Genomic DNA, 16182 nt, shown 5'->3' on the forward strand with positions numbered 1-16182 from the left:
TAACATATAGCAAACCCAAATTCAATATCACTGAACACATTAATATTTTTCATGCTTTTGAAGATAGTTTACAACTATGTAGGAAAAGAAATACCAGATTCAGACTTTCAATTTTTGGTAATATTAAATGAACCAGAAATATAATGCCAGTTTATTTAGTTGCTTGTATTTTTTACTCTTTCTACAGATATAATTATTTGAAAAATAGACATCTTTTACAGTTTGTTTGTCAAGCCATAGCTTCCCTACATATAAATCATAAATTTGGGACTTTGAAGTTAAATTTAAAAATAGTTCACATAAAAGGATGGGCTTCCTGTGTCCTTACAGAATGTCAGGAGAACAGGTACCTGTCACAGAAAATGACTTTGAAAATATAATTCACATTATATATACCCATATATAGGTAATATAAATAGATTACATTATGTATATACATATATGTATATACTCTATCTATAAATTAATATAATAAACAGTAAATTTTGAATTTGTTATTACTTCTGGAATCATTCTGCAAAAAGAGATTAGAGAAACTAGGGTTTATAACATATAGCAGAATGAAAAATTGTAAATGTTGTAACTAGTGTCATTTCCTCATAAATGTATTCAGATAGTTAATGTACACTTAGCAATATTCAAGGTATTTATGATTTGTCAATGAAGAAAACAAATTTCTGCCCTTGCTAGCATTTAACTTTAATGATAGAACATAGAAGACAAACAAAAGTCATGAGTATATGCATATGGAGAAGAATGATACTAGACACTTATATATTACCAGGCATGTCTCAATTTATTTAGTGCCAGCTTTGCAAACAGAAACCCCAAGTTCAAATCCCAGTACCTCTAAAACCAAATAAAAAAATACATTCTGGCATGCTATTTACAGTATGATGGCTATAGATAAAAATATGCATTTCAAAAAGCTGGGGCAAAAGCGTTTGAATGTTTTTGCCATAAAGATATGATACATTTTTGAGAATATATATTTTTTGACCTAATTTTAACATTATACCACATGTACATGTATCAAAATATTACATTTTTCAATAAATCTATGCCACATATTTTTTAGTTATTTTTTATAGTACTGAAGATAGAACTTAGGGCTTCACACTTGCTAAGTAGGCACTCTACCACTTGATCCACACCCATTCTTTTGCTTTTAGTTTCTTTTGCAGTTAAGGTCTCACTAAATTTGCCTGGTTGTACTAAAACTGTGATCCTCCTACCTCTGACTCCCGAGTAGATGAAATTACAGCTGTGTACCACCGCACTCAGATACAACTTTTACTTTTTATATATCAGTTAAAAGTAAATTTAAGATGATCAAAATAAGATAGTGTCACATACCTGTGTACATGGACATGTGTACATATATGTATCTGTATCTACAACATATGATATATATGAAAAAGTAAAGAAGACCAGTGTAAGGAGGACCTTAGCCATGCAATACCTGTGAATATGGCATTATTTGAAAATAAGGTTTTTGCAAATATATTCAACTTAATACAACATAGTTCCTAATCAAATGTGTCCTAACAAGAACAGGAGAGTTTGAATACAGTCATAACCCATCTTAAACCAACTGAAAGGGATTATGGTAGAATGAAGAAAATTAGAGGAGATAAACCAATAGGGTTTATAATACATGGAAATATTACAATGAAACTCCCTGTGTAGCTATCTTTATCTCAAACAAGCTAAAACATCATGTTTTTCTTTTTATCTTTATTTTTTCTTTTTTTAGAAAATTAGAGAATAGGAATGCGGAACAGGTTCTGCCCAAGGGGGATGGTTGGCCCCAGGTGGGAGGGGGAGGTGATGGGGAAAGGGGGTAGAAAGGTGAATACTGTGCAAAAATGTGTGCACATGTATGTAAATGCAAAAATAATACTTGTTCAAACTATTCAGAGAATTGGGAGGGGAGGGGGGACAAAGGAAAACAGTGGAGGGGGAGAATTCAAGTATGATATATTTGATACATTAACAACATACCCCACCCATCACAACAATAAAGGAAAAAATGAAAAAACAATTCAGCGACTAAATTAGAAGCAGAGATTGGAGTGGTACATATATAAGACAGCTAAAGGTTGAGGGAAACTGCTAGGATCTGGAAAATGCAAGGAATAATTCTTTCCCTAGAGCCTCTGAGATAGCATGGGTCTGTGGACAATTTCAGACTTCTAGTTTATAGAATTGTGATATAATACAGTTCTGTTGTTTTAAACATCTTTATTTATGATGCTTCATTACAGCAACTGTAGAAAGCTAGTGTAAACTAAATGCTAGGAAGCTAGTATAGATAACAAGTACACTTGGATTGTGGAAAAAACCCACTGTATTTCATTGCTGTATAAGCAGGAAGGCAGCACATGTCATGGAGACTTGGGTAAATAAAAATATGTAGTGATAAAGAGACCTATATTTTCAAATCACTATGAGACCTATAGGAAGAACCTTAATATGCACATTAAAAAATGCAAAACATATTTAAAAATGACTTACCTAAGTTAGCATCCTTGTTTTAAAATTAAATGCCACATAGAGGCATTTGAATGCTGGTAATGACCAGAAAGCTGCCTGTCTGCTCATTCTTGGCTGGAAGACCTTTATCTTGCATGTCACCTTATAAAAATCACATCTACATTAATATAAAATACTGCCTTTGTCAAGCTTTTCTAGGTGGTTTCTGGTGCTAATATATGTAAAGTAATATTTTCTTTTTCCTCATGTTTCTTAATGTGTTCAGAGAATATTTCTCAATACCTGCCTTGGGTATAAAGCTATTGCAATTAGTTTGCAAGTTTCTTGAGATTAGAAAGTGTATATCAAATATTCTGCATCTCACAGAATGTCCAGCATAATACTTCATATGTAGTTTTAAAAAATATAATTTTTGTCAATGCATAAAACAGAAGTCATTTATACTACTGTTTCTTCAATGGGTCAGGAAATAGTTATTAAATTGAATGACTAAATTATTACAATTTGTTCTAATGTGTAGTCTAATATGTAGTCACCATACAGTGCTGTCTTTACCATTTAAAATTATTCTTTGGTGGGATGAGACATATATGTTGTTTATAAAAAACAGTTTGAAATCATACTTGTATAAAATAAAACAGCCCCAAATTAATGAGAAAATGAATCATTCCAACTTTTTACGCAATATGATCCACTATTTTTCCTCACATATGTCTGAACTTCATCCTCTCCATTCTAAGGCTAGCAGAAAAGAAAACAGATTAAGGTGAATTTAAAATCTGTCATTTGCTTACTTCATGGAACCTTTGGCCAGAAGTTAGTTAAGGATATGAACATTAATGACTGCAGTAACATCAGGGATTTTTTGAGAACTTTGTTCATCCAGACTGCTATGTTCCAAGGATAACTGAGAGTTGAATGAATCATGAAATGATGTTGTCCAATGAGTATATCTAAAATAGTTCCAGTGGATGACAGAGTTAATATTCCAAGGCCCTATCTACATGCAACTACAGCATCAAATAGTTTATGGTTAAGATGCCTTTCTGGATCTTTTGATGATTAGTTTGAAAGAATTAACAACAAATATCATATATCCAATTCAAACTAGGCATTAAAATAACTTGAAATAATAATTCATTGAAAATGTCAATTGAGATAGGTATGAACACAGAGTTCATATCTTTTCTATTTTTGAATTAATGATCCTTTAAATTATTCATTTATTTTAATATAGTGCAAGTATTTCTATTTTAATCTTGTCTGTAATTGCAAAGAACTTAAATAGATACTCAGTTAATCCAAAAATGAATGAGGCTCAAAAACAAAATCCCTTGAATTTAAAACTGTTCTGTCTAATTTCTGGCACTTTGTATTTATCTAGAAAAATAAATTGGGTTTATTTTGTTAAGTATAAGTTATTGAGCATTTAATGCTTAGGCTTTTATGGTATTCTCTTTCCAAGGACAGTATATACTTGCATCTGAAATGCTTTTATGGGCACTTTACTTTTTGACCTTATTCACAATATTGACACTCTGAAGTAATTAGGACACACATTATTATTACCATCATGTTAGAAATGAAAAGGGAAAAAATGAACCTATTTAGTAAGTTGTGAAGGCAAACCATGAATTTGAATTATAGAAATAAAAATTTAATAATATTTATCCTATGCAGCTGACTTGCTTAGTGATAAGACAAATGTGCTGGTATCTAGCTTATAATTCTGGTTCTGTTAAAAATTAGAAGCATGACTGAAGATATTTCAATAACTTTGTATAGGTGAATACATAACTGTTGAGTTTAAAGTGGATGAAAAATTTTTCCAACTTTCAAGTTGCATGTTTTATATATGTTCATATTTGTGCAGTACTTGTGTGCATATACATCAAACTCTCAGAGATATTAATGAAATTCAATACTGGATGTAAGTATATAGTTTTATGTCTTACTCCTAGGGCTTAGTATTAATAGGCATTTTGAATGTTAGCATATGTTTCATTTTATAGTATTTATAAAATTTTATAAACATAAGTTTTTATTCCAAGAAAACTTATTATTACTTAGTGGGAATTTTGTTTCATGAATATATTTTTGAAAAAGAGATAAAATGCATGTTTTATTCTTATACATTCAAGAGCAAATTTATAAATCTGCTTTGAGAATTAACATTACTTTTGTTGCTTGTCTTGGGGCGTAGGGAAAAATATATCAAAGTACCAGAAATATTTGTTAGTGTTTGCTCACTATTTACTTAGTCCTTTTGTTTAAAAGTCTGAAAGATTTCTAAACATATGATTCAATAAGGAGCAATTATAAATGCCATGGCCATTTCTGTATGTCAAATATCTTTGCAAAAAGAATCATGGCTCATAATAACTATTAATTAATTGGTATTATTCATTTGATCATGTTAAAAATAAATTAATAACAGCTAGTCAGACATTGTGCATAACAAATTCTCCACTGACTTTCTTTCTGATCTTATAATGCTTACTAACTCCCTAAAAGATTACTTAGATATCAGCAACATTAGATATTGTAGACATTTCTCAGGGCATTTACAAATATTGAGTGTGATTTATTCATAGTGATTTAGACTATAAATTATTTGACAGTCTGATCTTTGACAGCATTACATATACTTGTTACTCAACTCTCCCAATGATGGAATTAGGAACTGACGAGCATGAGTAACTGCTGTGCTGGAAGCTGAGGTAATGAAAATCATAGCTTCACTTACAACAATGGGTAAGTAGGTAACAGGGATAGTGTCTCTTAGTCCCAAGATACTAGATCTGAAAAATCATATAGTTCTGGAAGGTAACCCAGAATCTGGTAATACCAAGAAACCTCTACTACCCTGAAACTGAAGCTTGAATGGAGAAAGAGAATTTCCAGGGACCAAGAAAAAGGGTCACTGCCCTATGCTTGATTTATGAAGGGCAGAAATTTTTGGAAATGGGAAGATAACCACTTCTACTGATAGCCCTAATGCAGAAAGAGGCAAGTACAATGACCTTTGCCTCCAATTCCTATCAAAACTACCCTTTTCTCAAAACTTCCTCAAATTCAGATTACAACACAGTCTGGGAAATGCATTTGCATAGAAGGCATTAGGAATATATTTGTGAGTTACTAGCCCAGCTATCTGATATTTGTATAGAAATTATAGTTAGGAAAAACAACGAGTGATCAAGACCAGAGACTTAGATTTAGAAATGGATGTATGTATGAAAATGAGTTTTTTTCTTCTGGTGCTAGGGTTTAGACCCAGTACCTTGCACATGGTAAGCAACTACTCTACCACTGTGTTACATCTCCAGCCAAGAATGACATTATCACTTTTATAGAAAATAATTAATTTGATGAGATTCAGGCCAATAGATAGAAGAAAGAGAATAAGGAGGAGGAAGAACAGGCATGGTAAAAGGTCTTTTATAGGAGGTTTAAGAAAATAATAGCAATCCCTCCCAAAAAATAAACAAAGAGGACATAATATTTATGGTTGCAAAGGTAACGTTGTAAAAGAAGAGAGGTCATTACACAAATAATGTTCATTTTCCAACTCATATATATATATATATATATACATATAATATAACACATAAATATATGTGTGCTTACATTTATATATGTATCTATTTCTAAGTAGCTATGGATATAATATACAATTCTCTAAATATACAATTTTATTTTAAATGCTTATACAATATGTAATAAAATATTTTTATTTTCTGATTTAATAAATCATATATATATGTAAAGTTCATATGTCATTTAAATGCATCACAGAAGTTGTTAAGTTTATTTCTTCAATAACTGTGCAAGAGTTTCATAAAATAATTTTCCTTACTTCTATATTTCATTTTTATTTTTCAGGTGAACACAATCAGGAAGATACAGCTAGGGTTAGGGATTAATTCTATCCAAGTTTTCTTGAATATATGAACATTTATTTTGAGAAAGAGCAGAAGGGTCAGTATTACTTTTAAATTATTTTTGATTAATAAAATATCCAATCATTCACATGAAATGTATTTTGTGTTCTGACCAGGGAATTCATTTTCATATTAAATACATTGATTTATTAACTATTCCAAGGGCATACGTAATGATTATAATTTCCTTTTCAATAATTTTTCAGATTCCCAGAGCCTGTCTCACCACCTGCAATGCTGTCTTCTTGTCTTAAATCACCATGATATTTTCCCTGAACAATTCACTAGTTTCCTCACTAGTTTCCTGATCCCAGACCTGTCCCAACTCAAATTAAGTACACTGCTATAGCAGTTTAATTATTGAAACATAAATCAAGCTATTGATACAGTCAAATTCTCCGGTGTCTTTACTTGCATCATAGCAGTCAAATCCTTAGAATGTCCTACAAGACCCTTCACTGTTTGCCCTGCCTCTGCTTCACCGAGGTTGTTTTATTCCCTAGCAACATAGCATGAGACTGTGTCCCAGTCCCAACGACAGCACTGCTGTTCCCTAAATAAACCAAGTAAGGCTTTCTTCTGTGTATTCTTTCATTCTGAAATAGTTTTGCTCCAGTCATTCATTTACTTCTTACTTCCTTTAGGTTCCTTTTCAAATGATGTTTTCCCCCAAAAAACTACTCTTACCACTCATTTCTGTGACTCATATTGACTTACATTGCTTTGTTACTCTTTAAAGCACTCAATTTTTGGTTTATTTTTTCTGATCATGCATATATACACAAGAAATCAGGGGCTTTCCCATTTTCTTGCCTACCTAATTATCTGTTCTTTCTGAAACAGTACTTCAAGCCTAATAGTTGATACTTGAGCCTTCTTTATGTTGCTTTCTATTTTCCCAGGGTACATTTCTTATTCAGATTATTTTTATTAGAGTATATTTTTATTTATTTCTCTACTGAGAACCTTGGTTAGCTATTCCCCATTTTAAAAAATGAAAAGCAAATAATTGGGCTTTTCATTTTAATTTCTTTTCATGAAATTTCTGAGAGCTTAAATGTCATAAGGTCATGAGATCATTTTAAAAAATGTGAAATTAGCCAACTAAGCATATAGATTTAAACTCACTGAGGTTACATTTTCAGAAAATTATCATCATGTTCACTTAATATTTATTAAATGGATGCTACACATAGCGATCTGTTTCAAGCTTCTGACCACCAGTCAGAAGAAATAGGTTATTCGCAATAATAAAAAGGTATTCAGATACATTTACTCACATAATTCTCAAAACTACTTAACACCTTTTAAAATGATAGATAATGAGCATATGATCTGAATAGATATTCCTACAAAGAAATAAAAATATCCAATAAGTATATGAAAAATAACTGTTCAATGTAATTATCAACCAGAGGAATGCACACCAAAATTACATTGAGATATCACTTCATCTTAGCTAAAATGGCTATTATTGAAAATCAAAACAAGCAAAAACTCCAACAAATACTGGCCAGTAAAAGAACTCTATTATGGTGAGAATGTAAATTAAAACAGACTCTAAAGAGAAAATTATGGAGATTCCTCAAAAACTAAGATATTTGATTCAGATAGTATGTATCCGTAGGACATGAAGTTAACATGTCAAAGAAACATTTATTCTCATGTTCATTGTAGCATTAATTACAACAGCCAATAGATGGAAGCAAACTACATGTCAGTCATCTGCTGAATAAAGAAAATTTCTATACATATGTGATTGAAGGCTCTCAAGTCACAAAAATAATGAAATTCTGTCATTTGAGATAATATAGATGGAAGTGTAGATCATTATTTTAAGTGAAATAAGCCAAATACAGAATTAATTACAAGTGTATATAAGTTCTAATTATGTATGAAAGTTAAAAAGTGACATCACAGAATATTGATAGTAGAATGTTGGTTATGTAGCAGGGGAGAGAGGAACACAGAATGATAGATCAGTTACTAAACTAAAACTCAGTAAGAATAAAAAGATGGCAATATATAACACTAATGTACAACTTATCTCAAAACCTAGAAGAAAGGATTTTGAAGTTTTCACCAGCAAAAAATAATAAATGTTTGAGGAGATAGAAATGTTTAACCTGATTTAAATGCTGTAGAATTTATTCACAAAAGTTTCATATTGTGCCCCAAATATGTAGAATATCCATTTTTGTTTATCTAAAAATGAAAAATTAAAATTAAAGGAAATGAAGTCAGCATACAGAAACGACACCTACATACCCATGTTTATTTCACTGTTCACAATAGCCAAGATATAAAACGAGCATATGTACTCATCAATGGATAAAGAAAATATGCTACATACACACAATGGAGATGCAGATAAGCAAGTTTATCCTATTCTCTTTCAGATGAGGAAACTGAAGGCCACATCTACCTGAAAGCAAAACAATGACTACTAAGAACTAGAGAGGTGATTGGTAAATAGGTGATAAGGTGGAAAATGGAAGTTGAGTATGATCAATGTACGTTGTGTGCATGTATGGAAATATCACACTGAATTTCATAAATATGTATACTTAGTATGTATTAATACAAATGGAGAAGAGAAACATAAACTGCTAGGTAACAACATAAAAGGAATAACCTAAAATTTATAACTTTTTTTGATGTTTTCTCTTTCACATATGTTCTTTATCTAAACAGACATTTTTCAAATCACTCAATGAGGATATGATAAGGAATGAAAAGGTGATTGTGCAATTAATTAGATAGTATACCAATTCTTGTGCACTCTTTTACAGGTTTCTAAACTACTTTACTACTGTAAAATTGATATGTTGTATTATTTAATTCTATGAGTTTTAACACATTTTTCAATTGTTTTTAAATCATATATAGGAAAATAATTTATGTGTGTGTATGGATCATATTCTCTACAAACCTCTAATCTCTCCTGTTAACTCTAGATACTTTTTTGAAAAATTTAGGGAAATTTTCTATACAGAAATCATATTTGTGCAACCGGGAGCTTTCTATCTTTCCAGCACATGTGGCATTTATGTTATTTTCTTGTGTTGACAAACTAAAGGAGACATCTAGTATGATGTTGAGTGCAAGTTGTGACATGGTACATTCTTTGCTCTTTTCTTACCTTCATTGATACCTTTTAAGATTTTTTTACTAGGAAATATATAACCTGTATTGTGTGTGTGTGTGTGTGTGTGTGTTTGAGGGTATATTTTATTTTGTTAAAGAGGTAATGAATTTCCCCTATATTCATATTGTACCTATTGTGTGCATGTTTTCTGTATTTTAACTACACATAGATGTTAAATTTTATTAAATACTTTATGCAAATTGATATAATAATTTTTCCTTATGTTTACTTGGTAGTTCACTTTGATTGATTTATAAATCTTGAAATGCCCTTGCCTTTTGGTAAAATTCAACTTTGATATGATGTATTCTTCATTTTACAAATTGCTAGGTTCTATTTTCTGGTTTTATTTAGTTTTATATAGTTGGTTCATGAGAGATGTTTATTAAAATTTTATTTTCTCTAATGTAGTAATCTGGTTTTGGTATTGAATGAGTGAAAATCACCAAAAATGAGCATGAAAGTATTTCCCTCTTATTCAATTTCTTCAGAGGTTTTTCTAGCATATGTGCTAAATTCCTTTACGTATTTGGTAAAATTAGTATTTTTCTAATGGGAATGAGAAAACTGAAAGTTGTCAAATACTTACTCCTCTTCATTTATGTCATTAAAGATTTGTAATGAAAATTATTCCAAATATTATTTTCACTTATTTTTTTATGTAGCATTTGCTGTGGAGCTTAGGCCAGCCTTGCACCACCTATGGTGGCCTTTATAATCTTTTTAAGTCAGCGGAGTGTATAGTGTAATCCCCACTCTCATCTCTAGCATTGATAATTCCTGTGTTAATTCTTTTATCTTTGTCACTGTAATTAAGCATTTCTCAATTTTATAATTTCTGGATCACAAATCTGTGTAGCAATTTTATTTTCCACTTTATTGATTTCTGATTATATCTTTATTATTTCATTATTTCTGCTTCTGTAGTCTTATTTTAATATTGTTTTTTACCAATAGCTTGATGTCAAATCTGAGATTATTTTTTATGATTATTTTCTCCCCTTTGGACTGCTTTAGTTTTATTCCACAATATTCATGTTATATTTTTATTTTCATTCAGTTATAAATGATGCCTGCTTCCCTTGAGATTTCTATTTTGAGCTACAGATCATTTAGAAGTGTTATTAAATTTCCAAATATTTAGAAATTTCATAGTCCTGTTTCTGTTGTTAGCTATAAAAAACATACCTTGTAATATTCCACTCATTTTAAATATATTAAACTTTGCTTTATAACTCAGAATATAGATTGCATATAAGCAAATGTTATATTGCAATTGGGAAACATAATATTCTTTCTTTTTTGGAGGGATTGGTGGTACTGGAGTTTGAACTCAGGGCATAGTGGCTTGCTATACAGGCACTCCACAACTTGAGCCACACCTAAGTCCTGTTTCCTATTTCAATATAAAATGTCCCGTAAGCGCTTATTTGGCCCATTTGATTGTTGGTGATGTTCAATTCTTCTATGCGATTACAGCTTATATTTACTCTTCTATAAATTGTTCTGAGGGAAATTTTATCTCTGAATAAGATTTTCAGTTTCACTGTTACTGTACTTAGTTCTGTAAGCAACTTTGTCACATTTTTAAGTCCTGACTTTGAGATAGATATACATAGATAGATAGATATATACACATATATATGTACACACACATACACACATATATATATATTTTTTTCAGGATTACTATGTTTTCTTGGACAATCCCCTTCTTTATCATTATGTGATGTCTTCATTTATTTTGCTGCTATTCCTATTTCTGAAATCAAATTTGTCTGATATAGCTGCTCCAACTCTCCTATATTACAACTGTTTTGTTTTAAACATTTTTCATCATATTTAAAACAGTTGCATCTTATTTCTTATTCTTTTTATTAATTGCAATAATCTTAACCTTTTAATTTGTGTTTATAACATCTGCTTTTAACATTGTTGGTATGCTTTCATTTAATTTTTGTTTCATTTTTTTCTTTTGTCTTTTCTCTGCTATTTTGGTCTCTTTACTTTTTCTTCATTTAGAATGAACTGAATATTTTTATTAACCCACTCAATTTGAAATTTTTGATACATTTTCTTATACTGTATTTTTTGTTGTTTGTGTTGGTCTTGGTTTTGAAATATTTATAATAACTTTTCACAATCTATTTAAATTCCTAATTATCACTTCATGTAGAAAATGAAATCATTATCAGCATAGGTTCCTCTATGCATTGCTTTTTGACAACCTCCATAATGTTTTACACGTTTATATACATATATATCTCAAATAGTGTAAGTATTTTAATAGCATTAAATATAAAAGAGGAATAAAGTAGACTTGCATATTTACTAAAGTTTCATAATATATTTCCCCTGTTTTCATTCTTAGTACTCCAGTTTCCCTCAGGAATCCTGTTTTTTTTTTTCCCCTGTGGGAAAAATTTCTTCTAACCCTTTTATTATAGCCCACTTTTGGCTATAAATTTTCTTAGTTCTGCCAGTCTGGGTCTGTTTCATTTTGATTTTAATCCCAAAGATTGATTACTTTGCTGGATGTGGAATTCTGTGTTGACAATTCTCTTGTTTCATAACTTTAAAAACCTTCCACTCATCTTCTTAGTTTCTGATCAGATATTCTTTAACTACTAGAATCATTCATCTTCTACATGAAATGAGTCAATTTCTCTACTTGTTCTCATCTTTTCTTTTTGTCTAAAAATTTTTAGAAATTGGTTATGACATATCTAGAATGAATTTCCTTCAAACTAATCATGTGTAGAGTACTCTGAACTTATTTATTGTGTTATTAATGTATTTTGCTAAATTTGTTAAATTTTCAGGTACTATATCTTCAAATATATATGTGTATGTATATGTATATTTCAACTCCCTGCTCATTTTTCTTCTCCTTTTGTTACTGCAATTAAAATACATGTTGGACCTTTAGTCTTACTCACTCATTAAGAATATACTTTCTTCTCTAATATTTACTTTTTTCTATCCTGGATAATTTTTATTAATCTTTCTTCAAGTTCACAGATATTTTCCTCCATCCTCCCATTCTGTACTAACCTCACTTTAATTACTCATTTTATTTTTCAGGTATGACATTTCCATTTGGCTTTTTTATTTTTACATTATTTTTAATTAAAGAAAGAGTTGTAGTCTCTTTTTTTAAGAGGAGAGAACATCATTCTGAGTGAGGTTAGCCTGGCCCAAAGGATGAAAAAATCATATGTTCTCCCTCATATGCGGACATTAGATCAAGGGCAAACACAGCAAGGGGATTGGACTTTGATCACATGATAAAAGCGTGAGCACACAAGGGAGGTGTGAGGAGAGGTAAGACCCCTAAAAATTAGCTAGCATTTGTTGCCCTCAATGCAAAGAAACTAAAGCAGATATCTTAAAAGCAACGAGGCCAATAGGAGAAGGGGACCAGGAACTAGAGAAAAGGTTAGATCAAAAAGAATTAACCTAGAAGGTAACACACATGCACAGGAAAGTAATGTGAGTCAACTCCCTGTATAGCTATCCTTATCTCAACTAGCAAAAACCCTTGTTCCTTCTTATTATTGCTCATACTCTCTCTTCAACAAAATTAGAGATAAGGGCAAAATAGTTTTTGCTAGGTATCAAGGGGGTGGGGGGGAGGGAAGGGGCACAGTGGGTGTTAAGGGAGGGGGTGGGGGCAGGGGGAAGAAATGACCCAAACATCATATGCACATATGAATAAAAAAAAAAAAGAGGAGCTTCTTTTGATGTGAACATTTTATATTTAAAATGTCTGTGTGAAGAGTTTCCAAGATGGTGACTAGAGGGAGGAAGCAGATAACATGAGCTCCATAAAGCAAAAACCTTGCTGAGACACTGGAGACACACCTGGCAGGAAAAACCACCAAGATAAAGCAAAACTCCAATACTCCTGAACCTCCAGCCCACACATAACTTCTCCTAGCAGTGTTATATGGAGAAACCAGGAGGGCTCCTGTGCTGCCAGACACTGGCTCCTAACCTGCTTGGGAGATGCAGACCAACAGGTGAGCAAATAAGCAGCACACAATATCCCAACAGTCACCCGTGGTATAAACCAGCATAGCCTCCTGGAGAGTCTGACCCCTGCCCTGAGGAAAAAAAATTGAATAAAAAAATGGAACTGAAAAGGACACATAGCAAAAAGGGCAGGGTGCCTTGAGCTCTGGAGAAAGGGGGAGTGGCAGGAACCTTTGTGAAATTTAAAGAAACAAGACTGCCAGAGAAGGTGGGTTTGGAGGCTCCCCCCAGGGAGCTTTGGGTGGACAAGGCTTGCAACAGTGAATGATGTGTAGGACGCTCTGCTGGAGAGTGGGAGAAGGGAAATTCCCCACCCAAACTCTAAACAAGAGTTTACAGTTAAACTGTAGTAGGCTTGTAGTACTCTACACCAGAGAAAAGGGGAGGGGCAGGCCACCATGAGAACCCTAAATAAAGAAAGCCTGCCAGAGTAGGTGGGTATGACAGCTCCCCCCAGCAAACATCAATAAATAAAGCCTGCAGCAGCAGCCAGCTGGCAGTAGGTGGCAGGTGAGCTGCAGCCTGAAACAAAGTAGATAGTGGTTCTCCTGACCCAACCACCTGGCAAGACAACCACAGTGCTACTGATTAAATACCAACACCAGGACTGGATGCTGAAGGAGCAACACCAGAACTACTAAAACTGAAACATCATGGTTTCTGAACCTGAAATTTTTATTATTTTAGAGTTTTATATATCTTTTCTATTTTTTTAATTTTTTTTTGTTCTTCTTCTTATTTTTATTTTTCCATTGGTGAGACAACAGCAGAGCTACTACTCAAACACCAACACCAGGACTGGATGCTGAAGGAGTAACACCAGAACTATTAAGACTGAAATTTTATTACATCTGAACTTGGGATTTATTTTTTCTTCTTTTTTTCTACTTCTTTTTTTTCTTTTTTCTTTTTCTCTCTTCTTTTTTCTTCTTTCTCTGTCTCTCTAATGTCTGTTGAGTTCACTGTTGATTACTTCACTGTCTCTTCCTGTTAATTGCTTTAGTTCTCTATTTGTTTTTCTTTTTTCTTTTTTTTCTTGCTTTCTTTTTCCTCTTACTTTTCCATTCTAGCTATCATTATTTTTATTACAACAAGCTAGATAATACTAAATTACACATAGTACAGGGACAGTAACAGCACCAAGTGGATTGATGGGAAGATGGAAAAAGGATGGAAGCCATTTTCTCCCCAATAACAAATTAGTATGTGAACCAGAGAGAAATGAAGAAAACAGATACCCAGATTCTAACTTCAACAAAACAAAAACTACACCAAGGAACCCAAATGAAGCCCACAACAACAACCTGTAAGAGGAAATCCTGCAAGTAATCAATGAGAATTTCATAGAGATGGTAGTGCATATGGTCAACCAAAATGTACAGGAGACTCAAGAAATTCCAAGACAACAAAAATAAAGATTATGAGATAGCACAAGAACAAATAAAATAAACCAGAGAAGTCCTGTATAAACACCAGAGTGAAACAAAGAACACCATAAATAGAGAGATAAATGAACTGAGGATAAAAATTGACAATATTAAAGATGAAGTGACTCATGATATGTATAACCTCAGAAAAAAAGAACAAAATAGAAATACAAAATAAAATGGAAGTCCACTCCAGTAGACTCAAACAAGCAGAAGACAGAATCTCAGAACTCAAAGATGAAATGGTAATTAAAGGAAAAACTGAAGAACTACTAGTCAGACAATTGAAGACCTGTGAAAAGAATATGCGAGAAATCACTGACTCCATCAAAAGACCAAACCTGAGAATCATGGGCATTGAAGAAGGAGAAGAGGTGCAAGCAAAAGGAATGCATAATATATTCAACAAAATAATAACAGAAAATTTCCCAAATCTAGAGAGAACGATGCCCATTCAGGTACAAGAAGCCTCCCAGATATCAAATAGACCTGACCAAAATAGAACTATCCCATGACATATTATCATTAAAACAATAAGCACAGAGAATAGAGAAAAAATATTGAAGGCTGTAAGAGAGAAAAAAACAAATAACAGACAAAGGTAAACCTATCAAAATCACAGCAGATTTCTCAATGGAAACCTTAAAAACAAGAAGAGCATGGGGTGAGGTCCTCTGGGCACTTAATGAAAACAATTTCAACCTTAGGATACTCTACCCAGCAAAACTATCATTCAAAATAGATGGAGCAATAGAAGTCTTCCATGATAAGCAGAAACTAAAATAATATAAGACCACCAAGCCACCATTACAAAAGATTCTTTAAAGAATTCTGCACACAGAAAGTGAAAGCAAACAAAACCGTGAAAGGACAGGCAGTACCAAAAGACAGGAAAAGAAAAAGCAAGAAAGTAGAGAGTAACCTCAACTTAGGTACACACAATCAAACCTTCAAACAACTAAGACAACTAAATGACAGAAATTACCACATACCCATCAATACTAACATGTAATGTTAACGGACTTAATTCACATATCAAAAGGCACTGCTTGACAAAATAGATTAAAAAGGAAGATCCAACAATTTGTTGCTTACAGGAGACTGTTCTCACTGACAGAAGTAAGCATAGGAT

Source organism: Castor canadensis, chromosome 1, assembly GCF_047511655.1.
Source record: "Castor canadensis chromosome 1, mCasCan1.hap1v2, whole genome shotgun sequence".
Classification (NCBI taxonomy): Eukaryota; Metazoa; Chordata; class Mammalia; order Rodentia; family Castoridae; genus Castor; species Castor canadensis.